The 13,190-nt window shown below is 40.3% G+C and overlaps 1 long non-coding RNA gene across 3 annotated transcripts in view; it reads left to right on the top strand.

The window, feature by feature from the left end:
* Positions 1-12,304, top strand: part of LOC125432701 — a 40,231-nt gene extending 27,927 nt beyond the window's left edge. For 2 of the 3 annotated variants that reach the window (XR_007244528.1, XR_007244526.1), the window contains 2 exons: positions 8,749-8,927; positions 10,294-12,304. This is a non-coding gene — a long non-coding RNA (uncharacterized LOC125432701). The remainder of the gene's footprint in view (positions 1-8,748; positions 8,928-10,293) is intronic. The other variant, XR_007244527.1, reaches the window with a different exon arrangement.
* Positions 12,305-13,190: the final 886 nt, after the last annotated feature.

Below are 13,190 nucleotides of genomic sequence, written 5' to 3'. Positions count from 1 at the left end.
GTGTGCTGAGTTAATCCAACTATGCACTCTTGCTTAGATCAGCCAAGAATTACCAACACTGTAAAATCACAGAGACCAGGAAGTTCAAGTTAAAGGAAGTTCAAGTTAATGAAAAATTGCTCCCAAACTAAAATCTTTTGTGGCATAGAATTATTTACTGGCATTATTCATTTCTGAAAACGGATTGGGCTCAAGCTGTATGTCTCTCTGTTGAATTTCTTTTTGCTTGGTTGCTTCCTCGTTGGTCCACTTATTCCTCAGGTGTTTAAGGCAGCTTTTGATGTTCTCTGAGGAGCATGGTTAACGGCATAATAAAATGTGCTCATATAAAACTAACACTGGTTTGGTTTTATATTAACTTTAACTTATTTGTGCACATTTGGGTGCAATTTGTTGAAACATTTGTCTATTTTAGTAAGTATGTACATGTGTGCAGGATTTCCAGGTACCTCCTAGTATCCAGCAAGGTCTGGGGGTGGGTGGGTAGCCTACCAGCAGTAAACTTCGACCTCTAGTGTCCACAATACAGTGCACCAGAAGTGATGTCATAACATCACTGTCAACTGTGGGGACACTCTAGCATTTGAGCAAAACTGGTTGAAGAGTTTTTACTATAGAGTTTATCCCAAATATCAGAGCATCCCTGTGGGCATTGGTGATATGATGATGTCACTTCTGGTGCATTCTGGAAATGACATTGCTGTATTGTAGATGTGGAGAACTTGGCCTAAATTTACTAGGGGTAGCCATCAGGTTTGGGTTTACTAGGGGTAGCCACCAGGTTTGGGTTGAATAGACCCAGATATTTTCCCAAAAAGTTCTGAAAATTAAACCTGAAGCCAAAAAATGTGCCTGCCTCTGAACTCCATATGGGAATTTAGAGGTACAGAGTTGAACACTGGTCCCTGCCCAGCCCAGCCCAGCCCAGCATTGAACTGTGGGCTCAGCCTGGCCAAGTCCAGCTTTATACTGATACCTCTACTTCTACATGGACTTTGGAGGCAGAACTTCAGAAGCAGAGCCAGCAGTATAAAACTGGATGTGACCAGGCCAAGCCCGAAGTTTGATGCCAGACTTGGGCTGGTCAGGTTCAACATTAAACTGTGGGCTTGGCCTTGTTGGGTTCAGCATTGAACTATGAGTGCCACTTCTGAAGTAGTGCACACAGTTAAACACTGAATCTGTTCAGGCTGCAGGGAGGGAGAGAGGTTATATTCTTTCTTTAAAAGGTGGCAGGCCAAACAAGCCCCCAAAATACAGGAAAAAATGGCATTTTTCAGGATCCAATTTTGTGGCTCTCATTTATTGCTACCCTTGGGGGCATGGGGGGGCTTATTCAGATATGCCAAAAGCCCACCCCTTAAGTTTGTTGCCAGTAAGTTTTCCTGCTGACTATCTGAACGGCACCAGGGGGCAGGATGCCAAGGGGGCAGGATGCTACCAGTGGGGATCTGGCAACCCTAATAACGTCCTTGCTTGGCACACCTCTGCAGCCGGATTAAAGGGTGATACTTCTCTCATGTCATCTTCCCATGACTTGCATGATCAGTCTAGGAAGCAGCCATATGGAAGCAGCAGTATTTCTGTTTTAATAATTTAAGGCTCATTTCACAGAGGGATTAGTGGGAAGAGGTAATAGCAGATTGTATGCTCCAATACTAGTAAGAGAAGGCCAGACATTTTAAGCACTGAATCCACAATAGGATGCTCTCATAATAAGAGAGATACTTGTTGGTTTTGGGTGCTGCTTCTCACCAGCATTAAATTACCTATAAACAATTTCTGTACTTATTGTGGTTTTTCATTTTTGCTGGCAGGCTGTTTCTTCCAAGAATGATTTACTGAAAATTCTCAGGAGCTGAGTGTGGAAACTAAGATAAGCTTTCACTTCATTTTTCTCAATGGTTAATAGCATTTCAACCACAAACATGTGAACAAAGCGCATGGCCCTTCTGTTTCGTAACTTCTTCAGCTGGTCTTATTTCAATTAAAGAGGACAAATGAGGTACTACAGATTAGCTGTTGCAAAACTTCTTACGTGGCAGTATGATGATTTGCATATGTGGTAGAAGTCCAGCAAGGCACCATCGCACAGTTCATGTTGACATTTTGCATGTACTTTTAAGGACTTGAGGAGGCAGGAAGAAGGCATAGAGAGAGTGAATAAGCAGCTTGCTACATTTGTTGAAAAATAAGAAATAAATCATTTTCTAATAACTGGTACTTGTGACTTAAAATTGAAAAAAAATTCCCATGATCTTGTTTAGTTCTTTAAAAATACCATCTGTCTGAAGAATGCTTGTTTTAAATTTAGCTTGCAGATACATATCAACTCCTTTGCCATTAAAGAGATGGATAAAAACTCTCTGCTATGCCAAAGGGGGATGTTTCATGCCAACAGATTTAAAGCCGTGTAACCCACCTTCCTTAATTCCCTACAAGAAGGGTAGTGGACTTGAAATACCTTCGAGACAGAAGCATTTCCTTTTGCCTTCTTGTTCTAGCTTTTTGTTTTATAAATCTGCCTTCTAAAGTGTTCCATCTTATCATTTGCATTAAGCAAAAAATAAAAATCCAGTCCAAAGCCAAAGTTGCTACTATCTAAACTATTGGCTTTAAAATCAGGAGATTTGTTAAAAGTGAGATCTTGTTTTGTCTCTGAGGCAGATTCCGTATGGGCCAAAAACAGAGGTGTGAAAACAGTGTGAAAACAGTGTAAACCTTTTACACTGTTTTAAACCATTTTACACCGTTTTCAAACCATTTTCACACCGCTGTTTTTGGCCCATGCGGAATCTGCCTGAGCTTATACATCAAGGCAGCATTTGTATGTTATCTTTTATTAAACTTTGATTCTCTGTATTTTTAACTTTCTTTCTATGAAGCCCCTCAGAAATGTTCTGTGAGTCTTATCCTGTATTTTCCAAGCAGCTACAATGCCAGTCAGGATAGTTCAATTATTATGACAGCTGCAGGAATAACTTATGACACATCAGCATTTCTTGCAGCAAACAAAGTACGACTATGGTGTGCATGACTTTAAACTCCCAAGCATATGTGTCTAAGTAACCTGATTGGGCTGCAGTTTAAAAACGGATGTTTAAAGATGCCTTGTGTACTATTAGCAATCAATTATACTGTGTATTTGTGTTACATTTGACCTGGGAAGGCTAATATTCAGTTTCTTCTTGGAATGATGGCAGTTTGGATGCTAGACAGAATTGATAGCCACATTTCAATTGGGCCCAAAGATTTACATTACTTTATTTATATTCTGCCTTTCTCCCCAATTGGGACACAAAGTGGCTTACAGATGCCCACTCAATGAACCACTGTTATAGGTAAGTGCAGTGCTGTTCTTTTCTCCTCTCCATTTATCCTCACAGCCACCCTGTGAGATAGATTTAGGTGAGTATGTGACTGACCCAAGGTCATCCAGCAAACGTCTATGGCAGAATCTCTTCCCAGACCCAGGGAACCTGGATCTGCCAGATTCTTGACCAGCTCTAATCACTACACCAGACTGTTGGTGTCTGTCACCAAAGGCTCTTACCTTTGAGTTCTTAGTTGGACCTAAGACACAGAATAGGCTTAGTTGGGTATGGTGAGCTGCAAGAATGGTCAGCATGTAGGGGTAGCTCTGAGGTAAAAGAGGATTCTTTAAAATACACAGTTGTTTATGTTAATGATGAATAGAATTTAATTATAAGTAAAACAGTATAGGTTTCTATATGGTTAATAATATATGGTTAATAAACATAATGGGTTCAGATAAGTTCTGTAAAAGTCCTTAGTCGATCTAGAGACATAGGTTTTTTTTTCTCACTTGTCACTTAGGCCAATAACTTCCATACTACTTAACTTCCCAACTTGCCATCCAGGCTAATATCTTCCACACAGAACAAGCTCCTTCCACCATTCTCCTGAACCTGGCCAGTTTCTGCTGCCCTGTCCTACTCTTGACTAGGTCTTTTCTCCCAAGTCAATCTTTGCCCTCAAATAAGTATTTTCTCTCTTGAGAACTGGCCCTGGTTGTCCTTCCTCCTAACTGCTCCTGCCTGCCCTCATCAACACCCAAGGCATTTCCTTCTACCCTACTACATGGCAGTGTCCATGCTCCATCCCTTCTCCCTCAGAGTTGGGGTTCTCTACGATGTGACAGGAATATAAGACCTTCACATGCAAGACGACACCTAGGTCAGTGAACTGCAGAAAGGAGGGGGTTTAGGCAAGATTGTACTTCTTCTGTCAGCAGAAGTATGCAATGATCCATCCAATTTGCTATTTATAGGGCTTGTCATTTATCTAAGAAAGATGCCAGTTTCAGAACTTTCACTGTTAGCTCTTGTGTGGGTGTGTCAGCTCAAATAACTCCATTTGGTTTTGTACCACCTCTGAAATATTCCTCAGTCATAGTTGTTGTGTTTGAATGGGGCTGTTTCAAGGAAAGCCAAAGAAAAACTATATACAAAGGAAATCTAATGCACAATTTAAAGCAAAATACCTAAGGCCCCTTCCACACAGGCCGTTTAGAGCAGTGAGGGGCCGGTAAAAACACCGGTGTGGGGGAGATGTTCACACTGCTGCCGCAGCTGGAGCACAGCTGAAAAATGTGCTGGAAAAGTCAGCTTATACTCGAGTATATACGGTATACCTTGAATATTACATGATTTGTATATTCAAAGGCATGGCTGGTCTTATGTTCCTTTCTGTTGTAATAACTAACAAATTTGGCCTTGATATAAATTCTGTCTAGCCTTACACACTAAGTAGGTCTTCCCCTCTCTGATTGTTATTGTCTGAGCCTAATGTATTTGTTACTATAATCTCTGTTGTGATTAATTATCCTTAAGTTTGGAAGTTAGTCAGTATAGGGAACTATTACATAATCGGGTTTCATGAAATGAAGAAAACCTAAATGTGAATTCCTATCAGTGAGTTTTATAAATAGTCATAAGCCAAAACCATATTCAGAAAGGAGACAGCATTGTTATCAAAGTGACATGGGATTTTTAATGACAGAATGAATCCTGGGGTGTTGTATGGTTTCCAGACTGGGGTGTTGTGTGGTTTCATGACAGAATGAATCCTGCTGAAGAAAACATGAAGTATCAATCCTTTGGGGAGGCGGGGAGAAAAAAGTCATTATATTGTTTGTAAAGCAAGATCTTATTCAAAACTGGTTTGCATATAGATATAAATCTTTGTTTATAAACATTTATTCAGGATAGTGGCCACCTCTTGGGTGTGTTAAGTGCTGTAAAATCATTTCCAACTTATAGCAACCCTATGACTCCCAAAACCTTATATCATAAACAGCCTTGCTCATGTCTTTAAAACTGAAGATTGTGGCTGATTTGATCCGGAACCCACTTATTTGTCTTTTGGGCTATCCATGGTATTTGTAAAACTATGCTTTAATACTACATTTCAAGTGAATCAATTTTCTGTCTGCTTTCTTCAATGTACACGTTTCATATCTATACATATTACTGAGGAATAATGTGGAAAGAATTAGCTTGATTGTGGTATCCGGAAACCCTTTCATCTTTTCTAGTTCCCTTTCAAGTTTCAATCTTTTTCTGATTTCTTGCCATGTATGTATGCCATATATGTAGGAAGCATCAGATCTGATGTTGAATTTAAATAACATCTACAATTATTTATACTCTATTTATTTTGAGAAGTAGTAGTAACGTACATAGTGACTAAAACTACATTACAGGGGATAGTGGTCCGCTTAACCTGACTTAAAGTTTTTAGTCCCTATAGCTGGACTTTGGTTTTTAGGAACATGTGTGTAAAGTGCTGTCAAGTCACTTATGACTCGTGGAGACCCTATGAATCACTGTCTTTCAAAAAATTCTATTTCTAAGAACCTTGCTCAGGACTTGCAAACAGAAGGCCAGGCCTTCCTTCCTTCTTGCATTTATACCCCTCCCCTCCCCTAGGGGCTTAGGGCCGCAACAACCCCAGAATCATACAATAAAATCATAATAAATAGTTAAAACAGTTTAAAATAATACTAAAAACCTAAGTCCAGATGGTGACTTACATAATATAATAGAGACTGATTGACAAATCTGTCTTGATTCAACCTACAGTCCTCTCCTATTAATCCTGCCACTGTCCCACTCTTATCTGCTTCTAGACCAATTACCACGGAATGCTTATTGGCCAAATTCATCAGTGCTTGCTGGTCTCCATTGTGTGTAAGTTGATTTTTCAGTTTCACAAGTTCTCTCAGAACCAACTGTTCAGATAATTGAATATTTGCACTAGTAGAGGATGATGTACATTTAATTTTAGGGCAGAAAGGAAAGGAAGACTGACAAAACTTATGCTGCCAAAAACTTCACTGGATTTGTTGATGAAACATATATTTGAATGCTTAAAACATATTTACTGTGCCATTCTAATGAGATCTACTCAAGCGTATTCAGTGGGACTTACTCCCAAGGAAAAGTTAGAAAGGCACTGTTAGAATCATGAACAAAACTTTAATCCAAATCTAGCATTCAGAAAATGCAGTCTAGGGAACAGTTTCATGATATAGGCTATCTTGTTAGAACTATTAAACACGCTGAAGTTGGGGCAGATTTGGAGAAGAGTTAACACAGGTCCATGAAGGGAGGGGCAGTAGCATTCCCACCTGAATGGGGGCTAGGAGAAAGCTAGGGCAATTAACACTGTGGTAGTGTTAATTTCTAATGTTTCAACATTTCAATAATAAAAACTTTAATTGTTTAACAATTGCTTTTCAAAACAAAATTTACATCCCAAGTAAACATACATAACTACATTTGCTCACATTTGTTTTCCTTGTTTCTCTGCTTCCTTTCCCATTTGGTCCAGCATATAGATTGTTCTTTCCTTGGGGCAGAAATATTCTGTGCTTGGTTATTTTACTCCATAAATGATCTTCAAACTATGGATACAGAAAGTCATAGTAATAATGCTATAAAGGATTGTAATTTTGCCACTGTGGTACTTGCTCTAGTAAATCTGGATTAGACTACTGCAGTTTGCTTTGTGCAGGACTGCTCTTGAGTGTCTAGAAGCGGAAGCTGATACAGAATGCCGTGGCTGGAGATTGACTGGAATAGGTCATGAGGACCTTATCACTGCAGTTTTGTTCAATCTACAGTGGCTTCCATTTTGCTTCTAAGCCCAATTCAAGGTGTTGGTATTGACTTTTAAAGCCCTGTATGGCTTGAAGGTGGGTGGGCCATGTCCAGATGCTGGCCCCCTCCCTTCCCCTCCCTTGCATGCCACCCCCTCACTCACTCCCCTCCCTTACATGCCACCCCCCTCCCCCTCCCTCCACTAGGGTGGGTGGGCCATGTCCGGATGCCAGCCCCCTCCCTTCCCCATTGCTGTTAGCCAGATTGAATATCTTCTGGCAGAGGAACATGGCACAAGGAAGTTACATTCTACTTTGCTTATTCTGGTTTCTTCCAAAGAACGTTATGTTTGGAGAGGGTGCAAAGAAATCTGTTACATGATCCCTTGGGATTCCCTGTGGCGATAGAAAGGCTGTGAAACTAGTTTGAGCCAGTGCCTGTTCCCATATGAACCAATCTGATCATTGTGGTAACCTTCAAACCCTGCTATGTGTGTCTCACTATCTGAGGGTAGATGGGTAGCAACCTGAAAAAGGAACATTTGTCTTGTGGAATTCCGAAATTTTGTCTCCAGGGAGATTGGTCTCCCTCCCTCCATTGTTGTCTTGCACCAGCAGCTGAAGACTTCGTTTTGTTTTGTTCGGCATTCCCTCATTAACTGTCATTGGCCCTCTTCTCTGTGTTTATGTGTCTACATGTTTTATTTAAAATATTTTATATATTTATCTGTATTTCAAATGAATTTTAATGTTTTGCTTGGCTGCTGCCTCTGGGTCCTTAAGCTGAGTAAAAAGGTGGCGTATAAATGTTTTAAATGTTTAAAATAATGTTCTAAATAATAAATATAGGCTGATTTTGTACAGTAAAAATTCCCCATGCTATATCTTGGAGCGCAGCTGCCGCAGCACTTTTTACCCTGCTGTTGACTTTGCATTGCTCCCCAGCTGTCCTCCACTTGCGCCACGAGGTCTTTGGCAATGTCTTCTACGCATGTGTGGACAACCTCCATTCCCGCATTTTGATTGGTTGAATCTCCCCTCTTGTTCCCCCCACTCACTTTCACCAATGTAGTTTTAAATGACTTTGCACAAAACAGGCACTGGGAATCGGCGCCCTCCACACTGTCTAAAATCCCTGCATGTGCGAGGGAATCGTGGTACACTAACTCCCACCCTGTCTAAACTCCTTGCATGTGCAAGGAAATTGCTGCCCTCCCGTTCGCAGTGCCTTCACATGCTGCTTTTTTGCAAGGTTTTCAAGGTTTCTCCCTCCTTATTTTTTATTCCACTCCAAGGGGAGGAGAAGGCATCCGTTCATTGGAGGGGTAGGCCAGAGCGGTGAGGCAGCAAAAGTGGCCTCGTTCTACTGCTGAGGAGTTTTTACAGCGGCAGAAGCCACAGGAGCAACAGAGGGGCATTCAGGAAGGTCCTCAACCTTTGTAGTTCTGGGAAGTCCCACAGCAAAGCCTCTGCTGCAGTGTGTCTCTGGGGCGACAGCATGGCAGACACACTGCAGCACTGGGAGCTGGGCGAAACTCCCCATTGCGCTGGGGCATTCCCCATGCCAACCACGGGGCATTTTTAGCATGAAAAATAAGCCATAATTACTTATCCTTTCTCCACAGGACATCTCACCTAGCTTAAAGATGGACTCTGAAGCAGAAAGCTACCAAGAACACCACTAAATTCAATACGTGTAAATAAAGTGAAGAAGCAAGTTTGCAGAATTCCTGGCTATTAATATTCTTCCAGTTTAATATGGCCGAATGACAAACATCTTCCCTGGTGTCTGCATGGTCCACCAGTAAGTATGAAACTGGAGTTTAAACATTCAAACAGTAGTAACAGTACCATCCATAAAACTGAATACAGTGTACTTGTGGTAAAATCAGTGAATATAGTTTGTGAGTCTGCAGGTCAAATATATATCATTTGGGACACTAATATGGTTCTCATAAAGATAGTTACATTCTTCTAAGTTCGTTGAAGTCAGTAGGCTTAGAAGGGTGAAATTCTGTTTAGGACTGGACTATAAAATTATGGGATATTTTATTAGAATGCAGCAAATGAATCATGCTTTCTCCATTAGATCATAAGGAAGCTTTAGTTGTAAAACAGAAATTCTTTATGAAACTATTGAATTCACTGTCAACACTATTTATTATGTTTACCACTCTATTAGGCACCATGCACACATTAAGTCCTATAATGAATGTACAAGATGCATGGAAGAAAGGAGAAAGTTGTGACAGTCAGAGCAGTAGAGGATCAGAGTTTTTGGCTTGATTGTGTATAAGAGGAGCTAATATTTTTATGCATGACTAGCAATATGACTAGCAACAGACAAATATCTGGAACAAAGGGTGCTGGGAGATTAGAGAAAAGATGAGAAATTTATTTTTAGATATATTAGACATCAATGAAACATTCCTGCAGAAATGCTAGATACAGGCAGTTGGAAATAGGTTTGAAAGGAAAGAAACATTTCTAAGGTGGACTTACAGAGATGGGTGTCATTGGTATATAGGAGAGACTGAAAGCCATGAGATTTAATTAGGTCTTCCAAGATAGTACATATTTAGAGAAAGAATATAAGAGATTCTGACTAACCCTAACAGAGTTCCTGACTAACCCTAACAGAGTGAGAGAAAAAAGAACCAGCTATGTCATGGAAGCCCAGGGCATGAAGTAGGATAATTAATTGTACTAGGGGCAGACCAGAAGTGAAAGAGGAAAGAGAGTACTGAGAATTGGTCTTCAGTATTGATAGTAAAAGGTTTGTCAGTGATTTAGGTGAGGGCATAGACAGATTGCATGGGATGAGGAGAGGAATGGAAGGAGCAAAAATCAAGTGCATGGGAAATAAGCAATGTACACCAGGAGTTTAAAAGTAAGGGAAGGGAAACTGGACAGTAATGGCTGGAGTTTAATGAATCGGGAAGTCTTTTAAGGTTGTTTTTTGGTAGAAGTAAAATAATAGTGTGTTTGAATGTGGTAGATAAAAAAGGAGAAGTATAATTCATGTGGTGGTGAAGGAAGGTACTAAAGGGGGAGAGGATAAGTTCAGGGAAGCACAGAAAAGAGACAGAAGCGGTATCATCAACTAGTCAAATGAACTGTGCGAGCAAAAGACAAACCATCATTTTTCTTTCTTTTCTTTCTTAAAAAAGCCAACTGGCTGAATAATATGACCTACAGAATTATCCACTTAAAGTGAAACAGAAGAATATGGATCTTAGGAGAAAAACCAATTTATGTACTGTTCTGCATCTTGACTTCCAGTGTATCATGAGATATTCTTACAGAAATAGCCATCAATCAGGCATATTTTGAAGAACAGAAGGAGATCCAGATGGAAGAAATAACTGAATACTATTTATAAAAAAATTATACTGGAGATGGAATGAAGAAACTGAAAGAATAAATGAAGAAAAAAGGAAGACCACCAAGAACAGAAACTTTAAGAACACCAGCAAGAGAAGAAAAGGAAGTAAAAAAATGAGCCATTAACAGAAGCATAAAAGTGGTGTTAGTCTGATAAGATTGAAACCAAGAAAGGAGAAAACAAGTGAAAGTAATGTGAAGAAGCAACAAAATCATTACATGACATAGAACAGAGTGCATAAGAAAGGTCAAGAATAAAAGCATGTTAGAGTGGAAGGAGCCCCATTGTGCAGAGCGGTAAGCTGTAGTACTGTCAAAGCTCTGCTCACAACCTGTATTTGATCTGGTTCAGGTAGCCTGCTCAAGGTTGACTCAGGCTTCCGTCCTTTTCAGGTTGACTCAGCCTTCCATTTTTCCAAAGTTGGTAGGTAGCCTGCTGGGGTAAAACATAGATGGCTGGGAAAGGTAATGACAAACCATCTTGTAAAACATAGTCTCCCTGGTAAATATCATGATGTAATGTCACCACATGGGTCACTAATGACCCAGTGCTTGCACAGGGGACTTCCTTTTTCTTTTAAAAAGTAGAATGAAACTGACTGGAAGGGATCAAGAAGGGAGTTAGATACAATATTGAGAAGAAACAAAATTAATATTTATTTATTTTTAAAGAAAAAAATTAGGCTGCCTCTTTAGGAACCTGTTTGAGGCAGCTTACCAAATGAATAAAATAATAAAACAAATAATTAAAAGTTACTAATTAAAATCCAGCATTAAATTTTAGGAGGTTTGACAGAAATGAAGCAAACAGAAGACAATAATTAGAGCAGGGGTTTCCAACATGATGTGGTGCCCACCAACACCTTTCCTAGTGGCTCACCAAGCATATTTAGATAGGGGCCAGGTGGCTTCCGATGTTCCTATGTCACATGAAGCTTGCTGGGTGACCTTGGGCCGGTCCCAGTTCTTTCAGAACTTTTTCAGCCCAGGCAGAGGCAGGCAATGGCAAACCATCTCTTTTCTTGAAAACCCCACCAGAGGTTGTCATAAGTCAGCAGTGACTTGATGGCGTGCACACATGCACACACGCAAAAAATGCTTAGGACAGAGAAGGGGAGGTAAGCATCTGCCTCACCGGAGAGTCGAAAGAGAATTAGTTTGATCATTTTCTGTAAATTGAGCAGATGACCAATTTCCTCTGAATGGGCTCTCACTGCCCTGCCTAGGTCAAGAAGGCCAAACCCAGCTGCTGAGCCCACTTAGTCGCCCCCTCCACCCACCAAAGTCAAGTTGCACAAGGAGGCAGCACCCACCAAACCGACTTCGGGGAAGAAGTCACAGCGCAGGCTGGATACCATCGTGCTGGAAGATATCAAAGAGCACATGAAGCAGCTGCAAAAAGCCATCTCTAAGGAGCCTCATTACGTTCTTTGAGCCCTGAGAGCACTACCCTCCACCTCCCATCACCTCAATCCCAGTGTGCTTTGGAAAGCCACCAATGTTTTTTTTCCACATCCAACAGTGCTGTCCAGTTTCCCCTAAACACTTGAGTAGAGTTTCTGATCTTCTGCCTGTAGGCCAATGGTCCCTTAAAAGAGCTGTGTTCTCTCAGGGGTTTGCTTTGACCCTGGATGTATACCTTCAGCAACAGTGTGATAGGCATGGTTAACATCTGTTGTATTGAGCCCACTGTTATTAATCCTTTAACTGAAGCTAAAAAAAATTGTCTCTGCAGTTACTCAGTGGTATGAAAAAAAAAAGATTAATATAAAATGGTTAATATAAAATGATGTAAAATGAATAACTGGTTTTATCTGTTTACCATATATGTAAAGACTAGACAGAAATGCAACACTTCAACACTGAGGGAAACCATAGCATTTTATTGAGGTGACTCCCACCCCTAAAAAAGCAGCCTGCTTATCTTGTATAGTATTTTCCAGTATTTCTTCAATGAGTTGTTTAATATCATAAATAGTTCACATATATTCTATGCTAAAAAGGTATTTTTTAAGGAATCTTGAAGGAAAACTTTCTTGTTTACTGTTGGACTCAGAAGATGGTACACAACGCAAGAATGTGTCTTCCTCTGGAAGCTGGTTTCACATGGTGGCTTAGATTTTTCCATCTTTGTATCTAGCACCATTTGAAATCAGTGTTCTAGGAGCAAGAATTACAGCACTGGATTTGAAGAAGAACTGTAAGCTCCAGCACAGGTCATGTAATCAGGTTGTTAAAATTGTTTTGGTAAGATAAACTGGTTGGGGTGTTCTAGTAATGTGTAATTCTTGAATTTGCAATTTAAATTAGGCCAAGAATATAAAAATAAGTGTTTAGAACTCTGTTGGAGTTGCACGCTAGTAGTTTCCCTAGTAGCTGTTCTGCAGGGAAGACTTAATTTAGCCTTCCCTGATGTTCCCACCATAAAAAAGACGTGTACTGCTTTTTGAAAGTCTTCATGTACCCTGCCCCAACAAATGGATCAGTACACATCTGTACATGCAGTTCCTTTTCCATTTGGGAACATATGTGCAGAAACTGTTTTCCACATGTGTGAGGCTCCTTTGATTGCTGTGACTGATACATTTTGCTGGATCCTATGATGTATGATTGAAAGGTGTTGATTGTCACAGGTCTTTCCTGCATTCCTTTTCCCCAGTAATCCTTGATATCTCCACAGAGC

The sequence above is a fragment of the Sphaerodactylus townsendi genome, linkage group LG05 (genome assembly GCF_021028975.2).
Source record: "Sphaerodactylus townsendi isolate TG3544 linkage group LG05, MPM_Stown_v2.3, whole genome shotgun sequence".
Classification (NCBI taxonomy): Eukaryota; Metazoa; Chordata; class Lepidosauria; order Squamata; family Sphaerodactylidae; genus Sphaerodactylus; species Sphaerodactylus townsendi.
Note: the sequence above shows the minus strand (reverse complement) of the source record. Positions and strands in the feature narration are given on the sequence as shown.